Source organism: Diceros bicornis, chromosome 15, assembly GCF_020826845.1.
Source record: "Diceros bicornis minor isolate mBicDic1 chromosome 15, mDicBic1.mat.cur, whole genome shotgun sequence".
NCBI classification, from domain to species: domain Eukaryota; kingdom Metazoa; phylum Chordata; class Mammalia; order Perissodactyla; family Rhinocerotidae; genus Diceros; species Diceros bicornis.
In genome coordinates, this window is record NC_080754.1 from 48,702,671 (window position 1) to 48,724,942 (window position 22,272).

Consider the following 22,272-nt stretch of genomic DNA (forward strand, 5'->3'; position numbering starts at 1 on the left):
GTATAGGTATATATTTTATACCTTTTATGGTTTCGTCATCAAAAACAGGATTGTGTGATCACAAAGGTGTGGGAACCATTGCCTGAGTGAATGCACTGGTGGGAAGGAAACCAGAAACAATTTTATTTTCACGTTCAGTTTGAAGTATATCTGAACACATCCACATTTACATGAAAATGAGAACAAAAACAACTAATATTATAGATCACCAAGCCTTGTCCAAGCACTTCACGTGTTTCATGTCATTTCGTCCTCCTAACAAACTTATAAGCCAAGTACTCTTATTTGAGATGAGGAAAAGGAGGCTTTAGGTGGTTAGATAACATTCTTATGGCCACAAAGATAGGAAAAGGCAGATCCAAGCAAGAAGCCTGGGACTGCCTGATTCTAAAGAACATGCCCTGGACCTTCATGCCACACGACATTTTGCCTCGCTCCCCAGTGAGACTAACTCAATGGAGTCACATGCTGAGTTTGGGGGTCTGAGGAGAGTGAGGCACACAGGACACCAAGAGGAGGGAAATAAACACGCTGCTGACCAGCTCGCGGGGTGAATTAACAGGCATAATTTGGAGCAGCTCCCCACAGTTCGGTGCTGAGACTTTCCAGCAACTTTCTATGACCCGGGCCAGAAGGTAAAGGATAGAAGTTAAGACTGGCAACAAGCAAGGCAAGAATGGTAGAATTTCAAGGAGCAAAGGTTATGAGAAACGGTAATTCTAGGGTTGAAGAGATTAACTAAATCTGGGTAGGAAGATAAGCAGTACCCGAACGGTACAAGGAGAAAAAGAAAGAAAGAATCAGAACCAAGGATTATGAAGGGTCTACTCTGAGATGGGAATAGCCAAGTTCAAGACCTTGATCATGCAGAGGTTCAAGGGATGCCATGGCCCACGTTGTGGCCATACCGGCACATAGCCACTGAGAACTAATGTGGTGACAAGTATACTCTGCCTTGACCATCATTAATTAATAACTTGATTAATGGCTAGCACCAACGGGCACAGACTGGGGCCAAACAGTGAGCTAACTGCATTATCTCATTTAATCTTCTCTAGACACCACGAGTAGAGATTATTCTCATCTCCGTGTAAAAGACAATTGTATTGAAGATCAGAAACAGAAAGCTACTGAAACTTTTTTCAATAAAACAAGAACACAGTTTCATGAATATAGTGACAAACAGAAGGAGATAAGGCAGAAGAATTAATAGATTCTACAGATAATTTTATCAAGAGCCTCCTTCTAGGAGAAAGAGTAGGCAGACCTCAATAGTTTCCCAGAGTTACATCCCAGTCTCCCCTCCACTGCAGAAAACATAAGCGGTTCTGTTTGTCCTCTTTCTCCTTAGGCTAGTTCCACTCTAAATGAAGCTCTCCAATGATGAAAGAAAATAACAGAGAAAATAGAATGTCAAGGAGAAAAGGCAAACTAAAACTTGACAGCGATAGGCGAAAAAATTTTACCAAGAAAACATTTTAAAGAATAGCAAGGAGAAAAATCATGAGTACATCACAGAGGTTATACCTGTAACAAACTATCTTTGCAAAAACATAATACTGTTGGAAGGCAGCACACAGCACTCGGAGCAGTGGTCAGTGAATTGGGTACAACTTGTTTACCAAGATCTTCCTCCCTGGAAAACACTCTCTCCATCAGTTTTTGCCTGGAGAGACTCAGCTAGCATCCCTTTAGGCCTGGCTCAAATGTCAGTACTTCCTTCCCGGATCCTTCCAGCCACAAGAACACTCCATTATCTCAACTCTCAAAGCACTTGTTATCTTTCCTGTAACTGAACCTGTAGTACTTTCTTTGTGTGTGTGTGAGGCAGATTAGCCCTGAGCTAATATCTGTTGCCAATCCTCCTCTCTCTCTTTTTTTTTTTTTGTGCTGAGGAAGATTGGCCCTGGGCTAACATCCATACCCATCCTCCTCTACTTGATGTGGGACGCCGCCACAGCATGGCTTGATGACTGGTGCCTAGGTCCGTGCCCAGGATCCAAACTTGCGAACCCTGGGCAGCCAAAGCAGAGTGCACAAGCTTAACCATTATGCCAGCAGGCTGGCCCCTGAACCTGTAGTACTTTTATTCACAGTAATTTGTAAACTCAGATTCCATCTTTATTCTTACATTCTTACACTATTTAGTGCCAGGCATTGGAGAGGCCAATGTAACATGATAGACGTGGTGCTGATTCTCATGGAGACTAAAGTCCGATGGGGAAGACAAACTTTATGTAAATAAATCACACAGATAACTATTTAGTCATCAATGCTTGTCCAAGAAGCTTAATGCAGCATGCTCTGAGGGGAGATTTAATGAGGCTGGAGTGGGAAGGATGATCTTCCTGAAGAAGTGATCTGTAAACTGGGTTCTGAAGGATGAGTAGGAGTTGGCAGGTGAAGACCAGAGGACAAAGTGTGTCACACAGAGGCAAGAGGAGACCCAAATGCTGTGAAGCCTGGGGCTTTCCAAGAACAAAGAGATCACTGTGAACAAAGAGATCACTTGAGAGAAGGGTGAGGCATCAGGCTAGAGAGGAGCTGACAATTCAAGAATTTCTAGACCATTTTAGGGATGTGAGATCTTATCCCAAGTATGATGAGAAGAATTATAATCACAAAAATGACACGATCAGATTAGCCTTACTCTTCGAGAATGGAGGTTATGGCTTTTGAATTGTTGATTTTTAATAACCAAACCCAGAACAATTCATTACATTGTAGGTCATCAGAAAATATTTCTTTGAATAACCCATTCATTCATTATATTATTTTTCATCAATTAACCCTACCCTCAGATTTTATTTATCCATCCGTCTGTGATGCTTGACCTCAGTGAAGGCATTATCTTAATTAGAGTTGCAGCAAGAAGGGGTAAAACAGAGATGAGGTGGAAACAAATAAAAGTACAATGAAAATCCCTCATCACGCAGAGGTGCACATAACTAGTGGCTAATTCCATTATTGTTTGGCAAGAAATGAGATTCTAAGATGGCATAACGGCTTTTCTGACAACACAAAGAAAAAGAGATCAAAGTGTTAGCATTTTCTTCTGCGTTCCACAACTGAATATTTCTGCTATGACCATCATTACAACTAATGGCTAAATATTGGAGAGTTTCTTGTTTGTTTTGTTTTTTTGGGGGTGGGGTAGCTGAAACAAGCCACTTTTTTCCCCCCCGAAAGCCTCAGCAGATAGTTGCACATCATAGCTGCATATCCCTCTAGTTGCTGTATGTGGGACACGGCCTCAGCACGGCCGGAGAAGCGGTGCGCCGGTGCGCGCCTGGGATCCGAACCCGGGCCGCCAGCAGCGGAGCACGCACACCCAACCGCCAAGCCACGGAGCTGGCCCACAAGCCACTTATTTAACTATATAAAAGGTTTTCCTTTCTGTTTACTCTGAACCTACTATCACAGAGAATCTCCAAGCATTAATTGTTAAATCTAAAATCTACTTGGGAGTCCTGACTTTGAAATGAACAAGAAGGTGAAGGGGGTGAGAGGCAGGAACCAATAAGACGGGATGGTTAAAAAAAAAGCATGGGCAATAGTTTTGATATATATGTAAAATACTGCAGGACACATTTTTAAAACCAATTGATGACCCTATGATCCCCTAGGGAAAAAAAGAGTAATTGGTCAAAAGCTCAGGAGAGACAGCCAGGTGGAGCTGATTACTTCCCTTGATATTACATTGATGCTTTTGTCTGAAAGCAACCACTTTTGGGTCACAAGTCATTGTTTCCAGAAGCAACTTAATTACGCCTGCCAGTATCTTTATAGAGAAAATAGCACAATATAGGAGCAGTGCGACATTCTCAATTCATTATTTAAACTTATTTTTGTTTCTAGTGAGTTGCTGTGTCTGGGAAGAGTGGAGAATTGTCATTCCTGGTGCCTTGCTTAATTAAAGTCCTCTTTAAAATATCCCTTGTTGCCAGAGAATAGCTACAACTTTGGCAGAGGCAGTGCTAAGTTTCTCAGCATGGCCCTGTGCCAGGGTGTGTCAATCTTGACCCCTTGAAGGATGATTAGCAGAGAGGGGGTAGTTAAACCTTTGTGCCCATTCAGTCCCAGGCTTCTGCTGGAATTGGCAAATACTATAGTGACTATTGTTTAAGGAGTAACTGTCTACTAGGAACTGGACTAAGACCACCAACTCCTTTCACATAAGGCACCAAACAACAATAAAGGCTTCCTGTCACTCCTGACCTGGCTTAGAGCTCAACCAGTGCCCCAAAGGGAAAAGAACATTACAATTGCAATCTTCTTCAGCTATCCACATCTTTTATTTTCCCTTCACATTACAGCTTTATTAATATTAGCAATAACAAAATTCAAAACAATGCTCTATTCATGGGCAATTTGTGTAACAGAACATCAATGAATAGATATTTGCAAGAATTTAATATACACGTGGAATATAAGATGCTAAATGAATTCACCACTCAATTTTGTTTAAAAATTGAGTAATAGAGAGCTTGAAATTACAAAGTGTTAAAAAAAAATGAAAAAAGTCTTATATAATGACCAAAACACCAAACTTCATTATATTTTAGATCTTATTGTCCATGTTCCAAGAGTTTGAAATAATTTCACGTGCTTCCAGAGTTCCTCGAGATATATTTTCTTCATGGCAGAAAATAACTCTAATGTATGTTTTGGTAAATTATAACCAGAAATAATCCTATTACACTTGTTAGTCTTGATAAAATAATTTATCAAAATAGTAAATAAAGTATATACAAAAAATACTAAAAAGTTTCCATTATTATTTGTCTTTCATTAAAATTCATATATTCCTTTCCACTTTTGGAGTTTTGCACATAACTTCAAAATATCTATCAATTCAAACCACAATTGATTTATGTTAAGAAAAAATTAAAAGCAAAAATGAAGACACCAAGTATTAAGCAAGAGGTTGCATATTTAGTTGTTAACATCCAAGGCTAGAACCAGGTCTCTTCATTCATTTAACAAATAGTTATTGGTCACCAGTAACACGCCAAGCACTGTTCTAGGTGCTGGAGAGAAACACATACAACTTTGAAAAACCAGACAAAAATCCCTGCCGTCATGGAGGTTATAGAGACTACTACTATTGTACTGTTTCAGCATGCAACGTGTTTTACCTTCGTATATTCAATAACTCCTCAGATGTTATTACTAAAGACCACAGCTCTAAATAATAGGAGCTTTTGGCATCAATCTCATAGTAATACATACATTAGAACACTTGGCACAGTTAGAGGTAATGAAACTAGTGACTTTTTTTACCCATCAGAAAAAGGATAGATAACACTGTCACTTGTGTGTAAAGTTTTGGACAGCTAAGTAATATAGATTTAAATTAAAAATGACAGATGCACTGACTTGAAACATAATGGTTACTGAAGTGAACCTTTATTCCTTTTAGCCTTGTGGTTAACTATTAAATGGCTCAAGTATCATTTTCAGGTGCAAATATTGCAACAACTGTTGGTCGATGTCATGTAGTAATCACTGTTTTCCTGGTCTGTTCTGTCATAAGAGGAATGGTTGTCCTATGGGGGAAACTTATACTAGTGATAATCCCAAGTTAGTTTCTATCAAATCAATATTCATTGACTTCATGTGTGACCTTGTTGAATTTCCAAGCATAGTGAGTATTCCATATGACAATATGAAAGTATTCACCATAACTATTAAAAAAAAGGCAACAAGAATTTTCAATTCACTTCGAAATGTTACAACTAACCTCTCTTTTTCTGAAGACTCAACATTCATTGGGTGTGTCAAGAAAAGAAGGAAAAGAAATCTACTGTTACACATAAGTGATGCCAAATATCTGTATAAAGAATAAATTAGTATATCAATTGGATGTTTCCAAAAAGGCAGTTGTTGAAGAACATATATAAGACCTTCATATTATTGCCTGACTTCTTCACTCTTTCCAGAATGTATCTATGTTAGTTAGAGACAAACAAAATGTAAGAAAACCATATTCTAAGAAAATATTTGCCCAAGATTGTATCTCCTCCACAACTTCTGCCCCCACATACACAACCACTACCAAATAAATAAATAAGCAAGCAAACAAATAAATAAATCTACTTATTTTCTAAATTATGCCAAAAATTAAACAGAATTACAGGTGCAGATAAATGGATACATAAGCAGCTCTCTTACTGAAGCATCACTTATAGCACATCTAAAGGGATGGCAGGGGCGTGGGTACATAGCTCTAATTGCAGACAAATGTGGTGTTAGAAAAGTAGGCTACAGAAAAAGAAAAGGTTACTGTGTGACCTGTCTCAAGGGAACTAGCATTATATTCAAAACGCATGGCTGGATACATAGTTAAAATGCTAAACTAAAATTTCTATAGAAACCAGAGAAAAGTGAAAACACCGTGAAAAAGTACACATTCTTCGATTTCAAAAGTCAAAACCAAGCTCATCAACCTAAAGGCAGGTCTTAAGATGTCAACTGCATGGAGTAGATCTAGTCTCAGCCCGGAACTTTATTTTCCGTGATGTATCCCTGTGGTTTTTGATTTTACATCTGTAGCAGTAACTTAACTTGCATTTGGTCCAAAATGAATATCATGCTCAACTTGTTTTCTTAATTAAACTGCCTTTAGCAGTCCCTAATACGTGTATTATTAAAACTCATTAGTCCCATTCACGCTTGCCTGTCATTTTTTGGCTACACATTCATATATTGAAGTGCTCTGTTGCTATATATAGGAAGGAAATTAAATAATAAATATGAGGACTTGAACATTTTATGAGTGTCAGGATGAGAGAGTGCCTGAAGGCCCATAAGGTTTCACACACAAGAGGCATTACTGCTAAAGCTAACACGCTGACACATCTCTGATCTATAAAGTCTGCAGTAACGGCAGCAGTAAAGCGTCTTGCCATTGACTAGAATTTCTCTTACATGCAACGGAAATAGGCACAGAAGAGATTATATTGACTGTTATAAAAAGAATTCATATAAAATCCCCCCAAAGTTTAATGTCTAATAATTTCAAATGCCTGGAGTGATTTACTAGTTTTCTCTGCCTTCAGTAAAACTTAAGAGTTAGCAGTCTTTTTTCTCTTTAACACAGGCTTTCTACCAAATAGGTAGGGGTTTTTTTTTGGTTGGGGGGTGGATCTTGAAGGCAGAGATAATTCATATCTTTTTATAGCAATATTTTACATTGTCAAGGCAATTCCATTAATAAGAAAGCAAAAATAATCTGTTACTGTTAAGTAATCATTTTTCAAAACAGTTGAGAATGTTGCTATCCCACAAGATTAAGAGGTCAGCTACCTCAAAATGTTTTGAATTATCTTTCAAAAGGTATTAAAAAGGATACCCTAGATTCACCACAAGTGTTCACTATGTTCAATTTTTTATTTTTCTGGGCTTTGCAAATCTGAGATATTAAAAATTAAACTTTTAAACTAACTGAAACAATTTTTTTTTGTGCATTTCTCAATAAAGCAAGAGTGATGGAAGATTTGCATTTGGGGGATACCATGTGTTCAATTTCAACAAATCATGAAAAAAGGACTGCCCTTTTCATTTTGCTTTCAATTAAGAGTGTGTAGTAATTTCCTTTAAAAAAAAAATCAGTTAATGTAAAATAACATTTAACTGCATTTAATCATCTCAAAACCACAGAAGTAAGCTGAAGCAAATGTGTTTGCTCCCCCGAGGGTTAGGCCAGTTAGAACACACGGGAAGCTTCTGAGGGGCAAGTGCAGCAGTCAAGCAAAGTTCCACTGCATGCAACATCACTCTCTCCACAGTGATAAGCTTTGGGGAATCCAATGCTATTTCTTGTCACATACAGGAGGAACTGTGCTTGCAATTTTCAGGGCTAATTGAGAGCTTCCATCCCTTTACCTCAAACTACCACCTTCTGTGTTATTCTGTAGCCAAACTGGAACAGCTGATCAAGGCCACCAAGTTCTTTTTAATAATCATGACCAAAAATATGTACTTGGATAAGGTAAAGCAAAGAGTAATTAATTTTCTAATTACACTTCAGGTAATTTTCTCCAGGTTTTTCAATAGTTCTTCGAGTGATCCATTCCATTAGTGGAGAGTATTTATGTAACTGGGTACCTTCCTCTTCATTTACTGCCTTCAGCTTTAAAAACTTTTGTGGTGTGTGATTTTGTGTATTTTTATTTCCATCGTATTGACCTTCCAAAGTGGATCTATTCCCTGCAAAGTTTACCAAAGTTTTGCGTAGGAACTGCCTGAAGAAACTAAGAGTGGGCCAAAGTTTCCCCCTTTCCATTTTCACTGCCAAGAGAACGGAACGAGGGAATAGAAAGTATTGATTATTCTTGACAGAGAAAAATATTGTTCTGCCATGACAAAGGCACTTTAGGCTGAGTCTTCTGCTTTAGCACTATGGCACGTGCCGTGACCACTGGTTCAATGGTTGTGAAATGTGCAAATTAACTTTTAAGAGGCTCTCCTTTTTCACGTTTCATATTCGCCGTCTACTTTTATATCAACATTATATTCTCTACTAGCCTAAAAAGTGAAGTCCCAGCCCATCTCCCATTCGCCTTCATTATTTACTTACGATTATCATCTAATACATTATTTGCTAGCTGTCTTTTTTTATTAATTTAAACTTTGAAAAAAGATGTTAAACATTACTGGACTGTATGGCTAGGATCAGTGGCTAGAACGTACCAATACACAGAACATCCATTCTTCTAGTTCACTCTGCACACGAACCATGTGACTTAGAGCTGCTTAAAAAATAAAGGTAAATCTAGCCTCTCAGATACCTCCTTAAAACTAACAATTGGGCTTGCAGAAACTATGTCTTGCTACTTTTATCATCTTTAGACAAGCTTACACAAAACCTGCAGAAATAGCAAATATCTAACTTTTCCACTGTAGAATTCTTGGAAGACAAAAGTTTTATATTTTGCTATTTAATCTTGAAAAAGAAAAAGGAACGGCACTGTGCTTGTTTCAGAATTTATATTTAGGCAACACATATACACACACAAATCCACGAAGAAAGTTCGGGGAGGCTCTTCTTTTCATAGCAGAATGTCTGATGTATCTGAAATTCCTGGAATAAGTCCCGGGAGGACAGAGCTTCAGATGACATTGAAGAGTTGCCTTTCAATGAGTTTACACATAAAGGAGAGGCTTCAACACTAAAACCATAGAGGTATCTACATGTATTTCATAATCTGTAAACAGAAACCCCTGAAAAAATATTTGATGCTTTTCTTTAAAAGGTTAAAATGTACAAAATACATTATTTTATATTTTAACAATTAGCTATCTCCATTTTATTCGAATGCATTTGGATGTCTGAAGGTTTAAAATTTAACGAATTGGCCATAAATAGAAAAAGCCAACTAAAATTAGGATGTTGAGGTGTCAGAAGGCATATAGGAGTGGGGGGTGTTCATCACCTATTTAACACCTAGGTACATATTTAAAATAAATCATTTCTTTATATGTAATTGTTCTGAACCTATGCGGACTCCAAAATTGCTTCAAAATAATATACTTTTCTGGATTCCAAAGCAACTTTTAGTTTCCTAAGTCAATGAATAGTCACTCCTTTGAGTGATTAATTTTCATTATATCTGCTGAAATTGGTTTTCCCTCTGCAAATAAAGATGAGCTTTTCTTGAAAGCTATAAAATAAAAAAAATAAAAAGGAAAAAAATTCCCCTGAATCCAGCAGCAAGAAAACGTCTGGGAACGCGCGCGCACCGCTCAGTGGGAAAGGAAAGCCAGTAAGCAGCGAGCCAGCCGGGGAAGGGATGCATCAGAAATGCAGCCGGCTGCCTGGCGCACTCGCCAGCCTGGGCCCTCGGCAGGAAGGCTGCAACGCCTTCCTGGACTCGTCCAACTCGAAGAAAGTTACCTCGGACTGCATTATGCAAAGTCGTGCAAGTAAATTACAAGACAACATGTGTGGCCAGTCACACTGTCTCTATCCGATGCAGTGACCTGTAACCCTTTAGTGTTCGGCTGAGAGAAGGGGGAGGTGGGAAGGCGAAGGGAGAAGGAGAGGGAGGGAGAACCAGACAATATGAAAACCAATTCCGCCTGCAAAATTCCCTTAGAAACCCAGACAGCCACGAAACCTCCGCCGAGGTCGCGGCGATTTCTACTTGGGCTTTTCCCCTCCACATGCAGGTTTCCCAAGGCATCGCCGCCTCCTCTCCTTAAAGTATCAATAGGTGAAAGCACTGGATCCAAGAGGGATAGCCCGACTGAGAGATTTTCAATGCAAAGTTGAGAGCTTGGAGGGTCGCTTCGCTTCCCCACCGACGCCACAAAATAAGGTTGTTAAGCACGATCTAGGCAGCTCCCTTAGCAATGCACCCGGAGATGCGCGAGGTGGTTTTACATCCCCCTTCTCTTCTCATTTCACAGGCTCCGCGACCGCAGCACCTTCAGCGCAGCGGCACACAAACCCAGGCAGCCCCTCCCGATAAAAGACCCCCAAACTTACCCTCAGTAAGATAAATCCACAGAGGGAGCCCCCACATCTTCCTCCAGTCCCCTTCCAATAATTCAAGGAGACAGTTTCTACACTTCGCCGTCAAATTCAAGCTGAATTGGTCCAAGTATTTACCAGTTTGTAGGCGCTTTCTGAGAATCTCGAGCACTCGGTAATTCTTGTTTCAGAATTCAAGATGCTTCCTTTTTTTTTTTTTCTTCTTTAAGCAGCCGCAACACCAGTTTTGCCCCCCCCCCCCCGTTTTTTAATTCACCCACGGACACTTCCAAAACGTGTGGATTGATCCTTTCTTCTCTCCAGATGCAACCACGATCCAGAATCCTCAGGACCCAGAGCCACCTCCATATAAATCCGACCACCAGGCAAGAAATACAAATGATCAAACAACGTTACTTCTTTCAGCTGCAATCAGATAATCCTACTAATCCAATAGATTTATCTCGATTGGAAATTGCCCTCAAAAATGAATCCCTGGTGCTGACGTCCAGTAGAGCGATTTCGTAGCCCTGTTCCGGTGACCGAAAGAACTGTGGTTTCTTTCTTTCTTCTTTTTTAAAATCTTTTTGGATTCTGGGTGCACTGTTCGCAAAAAAATGCCGAGGACCCTGGTTTTCCCCTAATATAGGTTTCTACTTCAAATCGGTGCAGGATGAAAAATGGTACAAAGATACCCCTAGTGGCCCGAGGTGATATTGCAGGCATCTCACTTTTTTTTTTTTTTTTTTTTTCCTCTCCCCCTGTAGATAACTGGCTGCTATAGTAGTTAAACAAGAAGGCGGCTGAACGGAGATTAACATGAATAGTATATGACTACTTGAAAAAAATCATCTGATCTTTCTTCCTCGTTTTACTTTAAAGACTGAATCTTCTGTGCTTCTGTCTCCCTACTATTCCACCTTTTTTCTACAGAATTTTCCCCACTGGCATTTAGTAGCTAAAATGGCAATTTGAGGAAGCTAGTGATTTCAAAGCAAATGTAGTTGTTTCTTGAATAACTATAGATATCAAAATAAGCCTCAGTCTTCCTGAGATATGCTGCTTTTATAAAAACCTCTAACATTTTGTTTCCTTTAAAGGAATATGATTATGCATATATATATATTTTTTTAGACAATCTTTTCTCATTTTGCACTTTTGATGTTCATTCAGCAGAGCAGATGATGGCTGCTGTGAGCCTATAGTCGAAGAGCAAGACCTAAGGGTCATGATATAGACCTCAATGTTGCTCACCTGAATCCTCTGCAATTCAATGACCTCAAGATTACTACTAGCATTTTTGACAGGTTTTAGAGAAAAAGAGCCACTGCCATGAATTTCAGGAGTCCATTTTGGTAAGCAATATTTCATAAACTTCACCGTGCCTACCAATAACCAAGGAATCTTTTAAAAATGAGGATTCTGATTTGGTAGGACCAGGCAAGGGATGAGATTCTGCATTTCTAACAAGCCCTCTGACCACACACACTGATTATCAAGGGGCTAGTAAACTTGGGAAACTGGATTCACTTTCATGCTTATGGGTAGAGTAGCTGCAAAGACTCCACCATTTTCTTTCTTAACTGACTAAATAAGCCTTTTTAGTGCACAAGCTGTTAAGGAGTCAAGAGACTTTCCTTCTACCACTGATTTTGCTATCAATTGGCCATGTGACTTTGAACACTTTTTGGCCCATGGTTAATTTATCTATTAAAATTAAAGAGTAAACCCAAATAAATGAACAAATACACCTGTTCCTGGATGGGAGACTCAATATTGTATATTAATCTATAAAGTTACTGTAATTATTATTAAAATCTCACTATAGTTTTTCATGGAACTTGAAAAGTTAATTCTAAAATGTGTTTGCAAAAGCAAAGGGTCGGAATCTGATCTCGAGTCAAGATGGTGGTGTAGGCAGACTCAGAACTCACCTCCTCCCGTGGACACAGCCAATTTACAACTACTCGTGGAAAAATTACCCCTGAGACAGAACTGAAACCTGGATAAGAGGAACTCCTGCAACAACAGACAATCCTAACTGAGGTAGAAGAGGCAGAGACTCCCTTCTGGAGAGGAAAAACGCCGCCTTCACAAGCCGCCAGCTTCACGGCCGCCGGGGAGCAGCCCACAGGTACGCAGCCTCCCTGGAGACGCGGGGCCCTGAGCCGGGAGCACCCCAGCTGCGGGCATTTTATGGACCCGGCACAATCGAGACCAGCGGCATAATATCTGACTTTGCCTGCTATTAAAACATTGGGGAGTACCCACAGAAAACCCGGTTCACAAAGAAACTAAAACCGGCTCTTACAGGTCCCATGCGCAAACTCACTCGTTTCAGAAAGCAACCTAAAATCACCAGAAAGAAAGTTGCACAGTGCTGTGGTGAAAAGAGACTCACCTAATAGGCCCTGAGTGCACCTCGGTGAGGGGTGAGACCTCTCCAGGGACTGGGACATTGGCGGCAACCACTGTTGTGGCCTGGTGTGGGCGTGCTGACACAGATGCCATTGGAGTTCTCCCTGAGGCCTGCTAGCCCAGGGTCTGCCCCATCCGCTAGAGCACCGATTTAATCCAGCTCAGCCAGGGCAGGCAGCCCACCCTAGAGACTGGCCCCACCCAACAACAAGCCCTCAGGCAACTTGTGGACCTGCACAGATTGGTGAATAGATTCTCTGCAGCCTGGCAACTGAGCCGACTTTAGCGGGGCAGGGTGTGCACAAGGAGCCGGTGGAGAGTGTGGGGCCGTGGAGAGACTGGGTCCTCTTGGGGAGGTCGGGGCGCTCACACGGGGCAGGACTATGTTGACTGTGTGTGTCGACCTGTGGGAAGCAGGGCTTGTCAGCTGGAGAAAACGTGTGCTTCTCAAAGACCCACATAGGGGATTTGCCCCACCTTCCAAAGCCTTAAACAATTGGGTGCTCCTGTGCCTGAGGCCAGCCCCACACAGCTGCAATCCTCAGAGAGCTGACAAGAGACCTAATAGGCTAGAGGCTTACAGCAATGGTAAGGCCCTGAGCCTAACAACCTGCCATGCTGGGGGCCTACTCACTTAAAAGAAATACTGCAACACAAATGTAGTATTAGACCTTGCAGCCAACTGTGCTGGGGCTCCCCACATCTGATAAAGAGAATGAAGGGCCCACAACAACTGCAAGCAGCTGTGCATTACAACAGCTGGCCAGGAGCATAACTCAGCCTCCCTGGGCGCCTACAGGGAGAGCAAACAGGCCACAACAGAAGGACACATGTAGCCCACATAGGGGTCACCCCTGGAACATTGAGAACTGAGGGAAGCACACTGGAAGCCTCCTAAGGCATCACTTACATAAGGTCACCTATCCAAGAGCAGGAGACGTAGCTGACCTACCTAATACATAGACACAAGCACAGGGAAAGAGGCAAAATGAGGAGGCAAAAGAATACATTCCAAGTAAGGGAACAGGACAAAACCCCAAAAAAGGAACTAAGTGAAACAGAAATGAGCAACCTACCTGACAGAGAGTTCAACCTAAGAGTGTTAAGGATGCTCACTGATCTGGGGAGAAGAATAGATGAACTCAGTGAGAATGTCAACAAAGAAATGGAAGATAAAAAAAAGAACCAATCAGAAATGAAGAATACAATACTGGAAATGAAAAATTCATTAGAGGGACTCAAAAGCAGAGTAGAGGATACAGAAGAACAGATCTGTGAGCTGGACGAAAGACTAGAAGAAATTACCCAAGGTGAACAGGTAAAAGAGAAAAGAATTAAAAAGAGTGAGGACAGTCTAAGGGACCTCTGGGACAACATCAAGTGCACTAACATCCGTGTTATAGGTGTCCCGGAAGGAGTAGAGTGAGACAAAGGGGCAGAGACTCTATTTCAAGAAATAATAAATGAAAACTTCCCTAACCTAAGGAAGGAAACAGACATCCAGGTACAGGAAGCACAGAGAGCCTCAAACAAGATACACCCAAAGAGGCCCACACCAAGACACATCATAATCAAAATGTCCAGAATTAAAGATAAAGAGAGAATCCTAAAAGCCGCAAGAGAAAGTCAAGTTACATACAAAGGAAACCGAAGGCTATCAGCTGACTTCTCAGCAGAAACCTTACAGGCTAGAAGAGAATGGCACGATATATTTAAAGTGCTAAAAGGAAAAAACTTACAGCCAAGAATACTCTACCCAGCAAGGTTATCATTCAAAATGGAAGGAGAGATCAAAATGTTCCCAGACAAGCAAATATTAAAGGAGTTTGTCACCAAGAAACCAGTGCTACAAGAAATGTTAAAGGGACTGATTTAAGGGGAAAAGAGAAGACCACAAATAGGAAAAATTATCTATTTCCATGATAAGAGAGTAATGGATACAAACGCACAAAAAAGAGGTTAGATATGATATCAAAAACATAAAAGGAGGGAGGAGGGGAGTTAAAGAGTACAGCTTTCAGACAGAGGTCAAACTAAAGTGACCATCAATTCTGTATAGAAGAAGAAAGGAACAGAGAAGGACTACTAAAAAACTGAGAAAAAAAAAAAGTTAAAAAATGGCAGTAAGTACATACTTATCAATAGGTACTTTAAACGTCAATGGACTAAATGCTCCAATTAAAAGGCATAGGGTGGCTGATTGGATAAAAAAACAAGACCCCTATATATGCTGCATACAAGAGACACACTTCAGACCTAAAGACACTCACAAACTGAAAGTGAAGGGATGGAAAAAGATACTCCACGCAAATGGCAATGAAAAGAAAGCTGGGGTAGCAATACTCATATCAGACAAAATAGACTTTAAAACAAAAACTGTAAAAGAGACAAAGAAGGGCATTACATAATGATCAAGGGAACAATCCAACAAGAGGATATAACACTTGTAAATATCTACACACCCAATGTAGGTGCACCTAAATATATAAAGCAGTTATTAACAGACATAAAGACAGAAATAGACAGTAACATAATAATAGTAGGGGACCCTAACACTCCACTTACACCAACGGATAGATCATCCAAACAGAAGATCAATAAGGAAACATTGGCCTTAAATGACACACTAGAACAGATGGACCTAGTAGATATATACAGAGCATTCCATCCAAAAACCGAAGAATACACGTTCTTTTCAAATGCACATGGAACATTCTCCAGGATTGATCACATATTAGGCCACAAAACAAGTCTACATAAATTTAAGAAGATTGAAATAATACCAAGCATCTTTTCTGACCACAACGGTATGAAACTAGAAATCATCTATAGAAAGAAAATCAGAAAAGCCACAAATACGTGGAGATTAAACAAAATGCTACTGAACAACGACTGGGTTAACAAAGAAATCAAAGAAGAAATCAAAAAATACCTGGAGACAAATGAAAATGAAAATACGACATGCCAGAATTTATGGGATACAGCAAAAGCGGTTCTAAGAGGGAAGTTTATAGCGATACAGGCCTATCTCAACAAACAAGAAAAATCTAAAATAAACAATCTAACAATGCACCTAAAGGAACTGGAAAAAGAAGAACAAACAAGGCCCAAAATCAGTAGAAGAAGGGAAATAATAAAGATCAGAGCAGAAATAAATGAAATAGAGACCAAAAAAAACAATAGAAAAAATTAATAAAACCAAGAGCTGCTTCTTTGAAAAGATCAACAAATTGACAAACCTTTAGCTAGACTCACCAAGAAAAAAAGAGAGAAGGCACAAATCAGAAATGAAAGAGGAGAGGTTACAACAGACACCTCAGAAATGCAAAAGATTATAAGAAAATACTATGAAAAGCTATATGCCAAGCAATTCGACAATCTGGAAGAAATGGATAAATTCTTAGAATCATACAACCTTCCAAAACTGGATCAAGAAGAACTAGAGAATTTGAATAGACCAATCACCAGTAAGGAGATCGAAACAGTAATCACAAACCCACCCAAAAATAAAAGTCCAGGACCAGACGGCTTCCCTGGTGAATTCTACCAAACATTTAAAGAAGACTTAATACCTATTCTTCTCAAACTCTACCAAAAAAGTTGAGGAGTGCGGGAAGCTCCGTAACTCATTCTACGAAGCCAACATTACCCTGATACCAAAACCAGACAAGGACAACACAAAAAAAAAGAAAATTACAGGCCAATATCACTGATGAACATTGATGCAAAAATCCTCCACAAAATACTAGCAAATCGCATACAACAATACGTTAAAAAGATTATACACCATGATCAAGTGGGATTTATTCCAGGTATGCAGGGATGGTTTAACATTCGCAAATCAATCAACGTGATACACCACATTAATAAGATGAAGAATAAAAATCACATGATCATCTCAATAGATGCAGAGAAAGCATTTGACAAGATACAGCATCCATTTATGATAAAAACTCTGAATAAAATGGGTATAGAAGGAAAGTACCTTAATATAATAAAGACCATATATGAGAAACCCACAGCTAATATCATCCTCAATGGTGAAAAACTGAAAGCTATCCCTCTAAGAACAGGAACCAGACAAGGATGCCCACTCTCACCACTCCTATTTAACATAGTACTGGAAGTCCTAGCCAGAGAAATCAGGCAAGAGAAAGAAATAAAAGGGATCCAAATTGGAAAGGAAGAAGTGAAACTGTCACTATTTGCAGATGACATGATTTTATATATAGAAAACCCTAAAGAATCCACCAGAAAACTTTTAGAAGTAATAAACGAATATGGTAAAGTTGCAGGATACAAAATCAACATACAAAAATCAGTTGCATTTCTGTACACTAACAACGAAGTAGCAGAAAGAGAAATTAAGAATACCATCCCATTTACAATTGCAACAAAAAGAATAAAATACCTAGGAATAAACTTAACCAAAGAGGTGAAAGATCTGTACACCGAAAACTATAAAACATTTCTGAAAGACATCGAAAAAGACACAAAGAAATGGAAAGATATTCCGTGCTCTTGGATTGGAAGAATTAACACAGTTAAGATGTCCATACTTCCTAAAGCCATCTATAGATTCAATGCAATCCCTATCAAAGTTCCAACAGCATTTTTCACAGAAATAGAACAAAGAATCCTAAAATTTATATGGAACAACAAAAGACCCCGAGTAGCTAAAGGAATCCTGAGAAAAAAGAACAAAGCTGGAAGTATCACACTCCCTGATTTCAAAATATACTACAAAGCTATAGTAACCAAAACAGCATGGTACTGGCACAAAAACAGACACACAGATCAATGGAATAGAATCGAAAGCCCAGAAATAAACCCACACATCTATGGACAGCTAATCTTTGACAAAGGAGCCAAGAACATACAATGGGGAAAAGAAAGTCTCTTCAACAAATGGTGTTGGGAAAACTGGACAGCCATATGCAAAAAAATGAAAGTAGACCCTTACCTTATACCATACACAAAAATTAACTCCAAATGGATTAAAGACTTGAATGTAAGACCTGAAACTGTGAAACTTCTAGAAGAAAACATAGGCAGTACTCTCTTCAACATCAGTCTTAGCAACATCTTTTCAAACACCACGTCTGACCGGGCAGGAGAAACAATAGAAAAAATAAACAAATGGGACTACATCAAACTAAAAAGCTTCTGCACAGCAAAGGAAACCATCAACAAAACGAAAAGACAACCTAACAATTGGGAGAAGATATTTGCAAACCATACTTCTGATAAGGGCTTAATCTCCAAAATATATAAAGAACTCATGCATCTCAACAACAAAATACCTAACAACCCAATTAAAAAATGGGCAAAAGACCTGAACAGACATTTCTCCAAAGAAGATATACAGATGGCCAACAGACACATGAAAAGATGTTCAAAATCACTAACTATCAGGGAAATGGAAATCAAAACTACAATGAGATATCACCTCACGCCCGTCAGAATGGCTATAATTAACAAGACAGGAAACAACATGTGTTGGAGAGGATGTGGAGAGAAGGGAACTCTCATACACTGCTGGTGGGAGTGCAAACTGGTGCAGCCACTATGGAAAACAGTATGGAGATTCCTCAAAAAATCAAGGATAGAACTGCCATATGATCCAGCTATTCCACTGTTGGGTATTTATCCAAAGAACTTGAAAACACCAATTTGTAAAGGTCCATGCACCCCTGTGTTCATTGCAGCGTTATTCACAATAGCCAAGACTTGGAAGCAACCTAAGTGCCCATCAAGGGATGAATGGATAAAGAAGATGTGGTATATATACACAATGGAATACTACTCAGCCATAACAAACGATGAAATCCAGGCATCTGTGACAACATGGATGGACACTGAGGGTATAATGCAAAGTGAAATAAGTCAGAGGGAGAAGGTCAAATACCGTATGATTTCCTTCATTAAGTAGTAGCTAATAACAAAAATAAACAAACACATAGGGACAGAGATTGCATTGGTGGCTACCAGAGGGGAAGCGGGGAGGGAGGAGGGTGAAAGGGATAATTCGGTACATGTGTGTGGTGATGCATTGTTATTAGTATTTGGGTGGTGAACATGATGTAATCTATGCAGAAATAGAAGTATAATGATGTATACCTGAAATTTTTACAATGTTATAAACCAATGTTACTGCAATAAACAAAAAATTTAAAAAAAAAAAAAATAAAATAAAAATATAAGACATTTAAAAAAAAAGCAAAGGGTCAAAATTTGTCAATATAATTTTGAAGAACAAAGTATGAGGAATTTCCATATGAACTATTAAGGCTTAATATAAAATGACAATAATTGAGGCAATGTAGCTTTGGTTCAGGGACAGAAATTAGTCCAATGGAACAGAACACAGGGCTCAGAAATATATCCCTACATTTATGGAAACTTGATAAATAACAGGTGGCATTAGAGAGCAGTGAGGAAAGATGAATTATTCAGACAACAGATTAGGCATATGAAAAAAATCATAATACTAGCTCTCAACTTCACACCTAAATATGCATTTAAGGTGGGATAAAGACTTAAAGATGCAGAGCAAAATTTAAGAACTTTTAGAGGGATAACGCTTTATGATTTGGAAGAGAAGGGTTTAATAAACATTAAGACATAAAAAGTGAAGTCCATAAAGAAAAAATGTTAAATTTGATATACTAAGTCAAGGGGCCGGCTCGGTGGCGCAAGCGGTTGGGTGTGCGCGCTCCGCTGCGGCGGCCCGGGGTTCGCTGATTCGGATCCCGGGGCGCACCGACGCACTGCTTTGGCAGGCCATGCTGTGGCGGCGTCCCATATAAAGTGGAGGAGGATGGGCACGGATGTTAGCCCAGGGCCGTCTTCCTCGGCAAAAAAAGAGGAGGATTGGCGGATGTTAGCACAGGGCTGATCTCCTCACAAAAAAAAAAAAGTCAAGGCATAGACTGGGAGAAGACATGCATATAACGAAAGAAGGATTAGTATACAAGTATATAAAGATTTCTTATAAATCTATAAAGACAAAAACTATGATAGATAAAAATGAACCAAGAAGATGAATAGTCAATTGACAACAGATGACTCCCAATGTCCGATAAAAATCTGAAAAAGGTACTTAATTTCCCTAGTTATTAGAGAAATGCACGTTATAATGATGAGATATCATTTCACAGCTACGAAATTGGCAAAAATTATAAGCACTGCAATATGAAATATTGATGAGGATGTGGAGAAACTGTGGAGAATATATAATAGTTCAGCAACTTCAGAGAGCAGTTTAGCGATAGTTAAAGATTCTCATATCTTCAAATCCAGTCTCTCCACTCCTGCATACTTCTCTAGGTCTCTACACATGTACAGAAAATACCCATTGCAGAATTACTTGAAAGAACAAAAAAGTAAAAAAGAGGAAATTATCTAAACACCTTTGGATAAATAAGTGGACAAATAATTTATTGAATATTCACATACTGTGATATTAGATGCAGTAAAAATAAAAATGAATGCCCTACAGTTCTTGAGTCAGCCTGAATGCATCTCAAAATGCAATGTGGAGCAACAACAACAAAAGCAGGTTGCAGAAAGATACTTGTAGGATAATACCATTTATGTATCAAGTTTAAAAACATGCAAAATAATTATATCTATTATTTTTGAGCATATATATGTAGTGAAAGCACATAAACATGCATGATAATGATAAACATGAAATTCAGGGTAGAGGTTATTTCTGGGAAGAATGGAGGTTAATGAAATTGGGAAGACATCATGGGTACCTTCAACCAAATGCTCAGTGTTGTATTTCTCAGGCTGAATCTTGAGTACACAGCTGTTTATAATATTACGTATACATTGTTTGTACACCTGAACTATTTCATTGAAGTGAAATATCTAAACTAGATGATTTCTATGAACCCTTACAGTACTAGAAAAATTTCTAATTAGAATAAGTATATGTAGAAGTGAAAACAAATAGTATGGGAGTTTGGAATTTCATAACTTGCTTCCTATATAGAGATTTTTAAAAATCTGTGGTACTTTATATTTCTAACAAGTGGAAATGGATAGATGCTTATTTATTTCTATAATGGGTATGAAAATTTCCAGCTAGCAAGCAAAAATCACCACCTAAATGAGAAAAGTGTGGCTGAAATGGGGAAAAAATATATAACCCTCAACTAGGTCTTTCTTTTATTTTCCTTTGGTGTCACATATAGTAACAGGGCCTCTGAAATTGTGAAACAGGCAATCAACTGATCATGTTCAGTTCTGACCAGTTAACTTGAAACCACCGAAGCCAGAGTAGCCCTAAATCAAACAACAACACAAAAGAAGATTCTTCCAGAATATTTAAAATACATATGGGAATTCAAATAGGATTTGTTGATGTGAAATATGAGAACTGGAAATCTCATTTCAAAGCCATTAGATAGTATTTTTCATAATTCATGCAAAATAGGAGACGATATCAAATATTAGGAAAGAATTCCTTTAGAGCCCAATCTTAGAATAAAATGAGCTATATTAGCAGTTAATACCACTCCATTCACATTGAATTCAGGAACGATGCCTGTACAAATTGTCAAACAATCAATTTTCAACCATTTAGAATACTGTTTCTGGGTAATAACCAAAGCAGCTTTGTAATAAAGAAACAGTGAGAGGACAATTTAATTTCCTTTGATGATAGAACAGACATGGGATAAGAAGTAGACATGATATTTCTGAAATTCAGAGAGGTTGACATATTTTTCAGCAACCACTATTGAATACCCCCTGCATACTGGACACAGAACAAAGCATATCACAGAAGAGTTGACTTTAAAACAAACAACCACCACTAACTCTTAGTTTGCTATTGCTAATTGATTTGTTGATTGTAAATGGTTAGTAGTCATTTTGAATTAATACTTCACCATCCATACTGAAGAGATATTAGATATTAGTATAGAATTGAAGGTTCATTTTCAGTGTGTTTAAGTACAAACTGGTTTGACAGGGTAATGAAGGAGGAAGAGTAAAAGAAGAAGTAGATGGATGAGGATAAAATGTGAATCATACTCATTTCTCTCCCTGGTGATTTACTTTACAAAGAGAATAGAAACTTAATCTTTGTATCCCTCAGAATGCAAATGATTAGTGAATGAATGACTTAATAGATCAGAGTGAAATTAGTCGGTACATGAAGAAAACAAATTTATTCTCTATATTGGATGAGCTTGCTAACCTCTCTTCAAAGAATGCAATTAATAGAGGTAGGAAGTAAAAAATTACTATGACTAACAATAATGGGAAATGAAAGGCCAAGATTGGCAAACTTGAGTGCCAACTGGAATATGAGATTCCAATTTGATTATGTCACTAAAATTTCAGCTGTGCTAAAACCCATG

The 22,272-nt window shown here is 38.7% G+C and overlaps 1 protein-coding gene across 3 annotated transcripts in view; it reads right to left on the reverse strand.

Moving 5' to 3' along the window:
- NLGN1 (neuroligin 1) overlaps positions 1-22,272 on the reverse strand; it is an 854,876-nt gene that overhangs the window by 673,397 nt on the left and 159,207 nt on the right. Inside the window, exon 1 of one of the 3 annotated variants that reach the window (XM_058556337.1) lies at positions 12,879-13,098. The exons of the other annotated variants lie outside the window; for them this stretch is intronic. The gene's annotated coding sequence lies outside the window, so the exon portion shown is untranslated. Of the gene's footprint in view, positions 1-12,878; positions 13,099-22,272 lie in introns of those variants that run through there. 3 annotated transcript variants of the gene reach the window in all.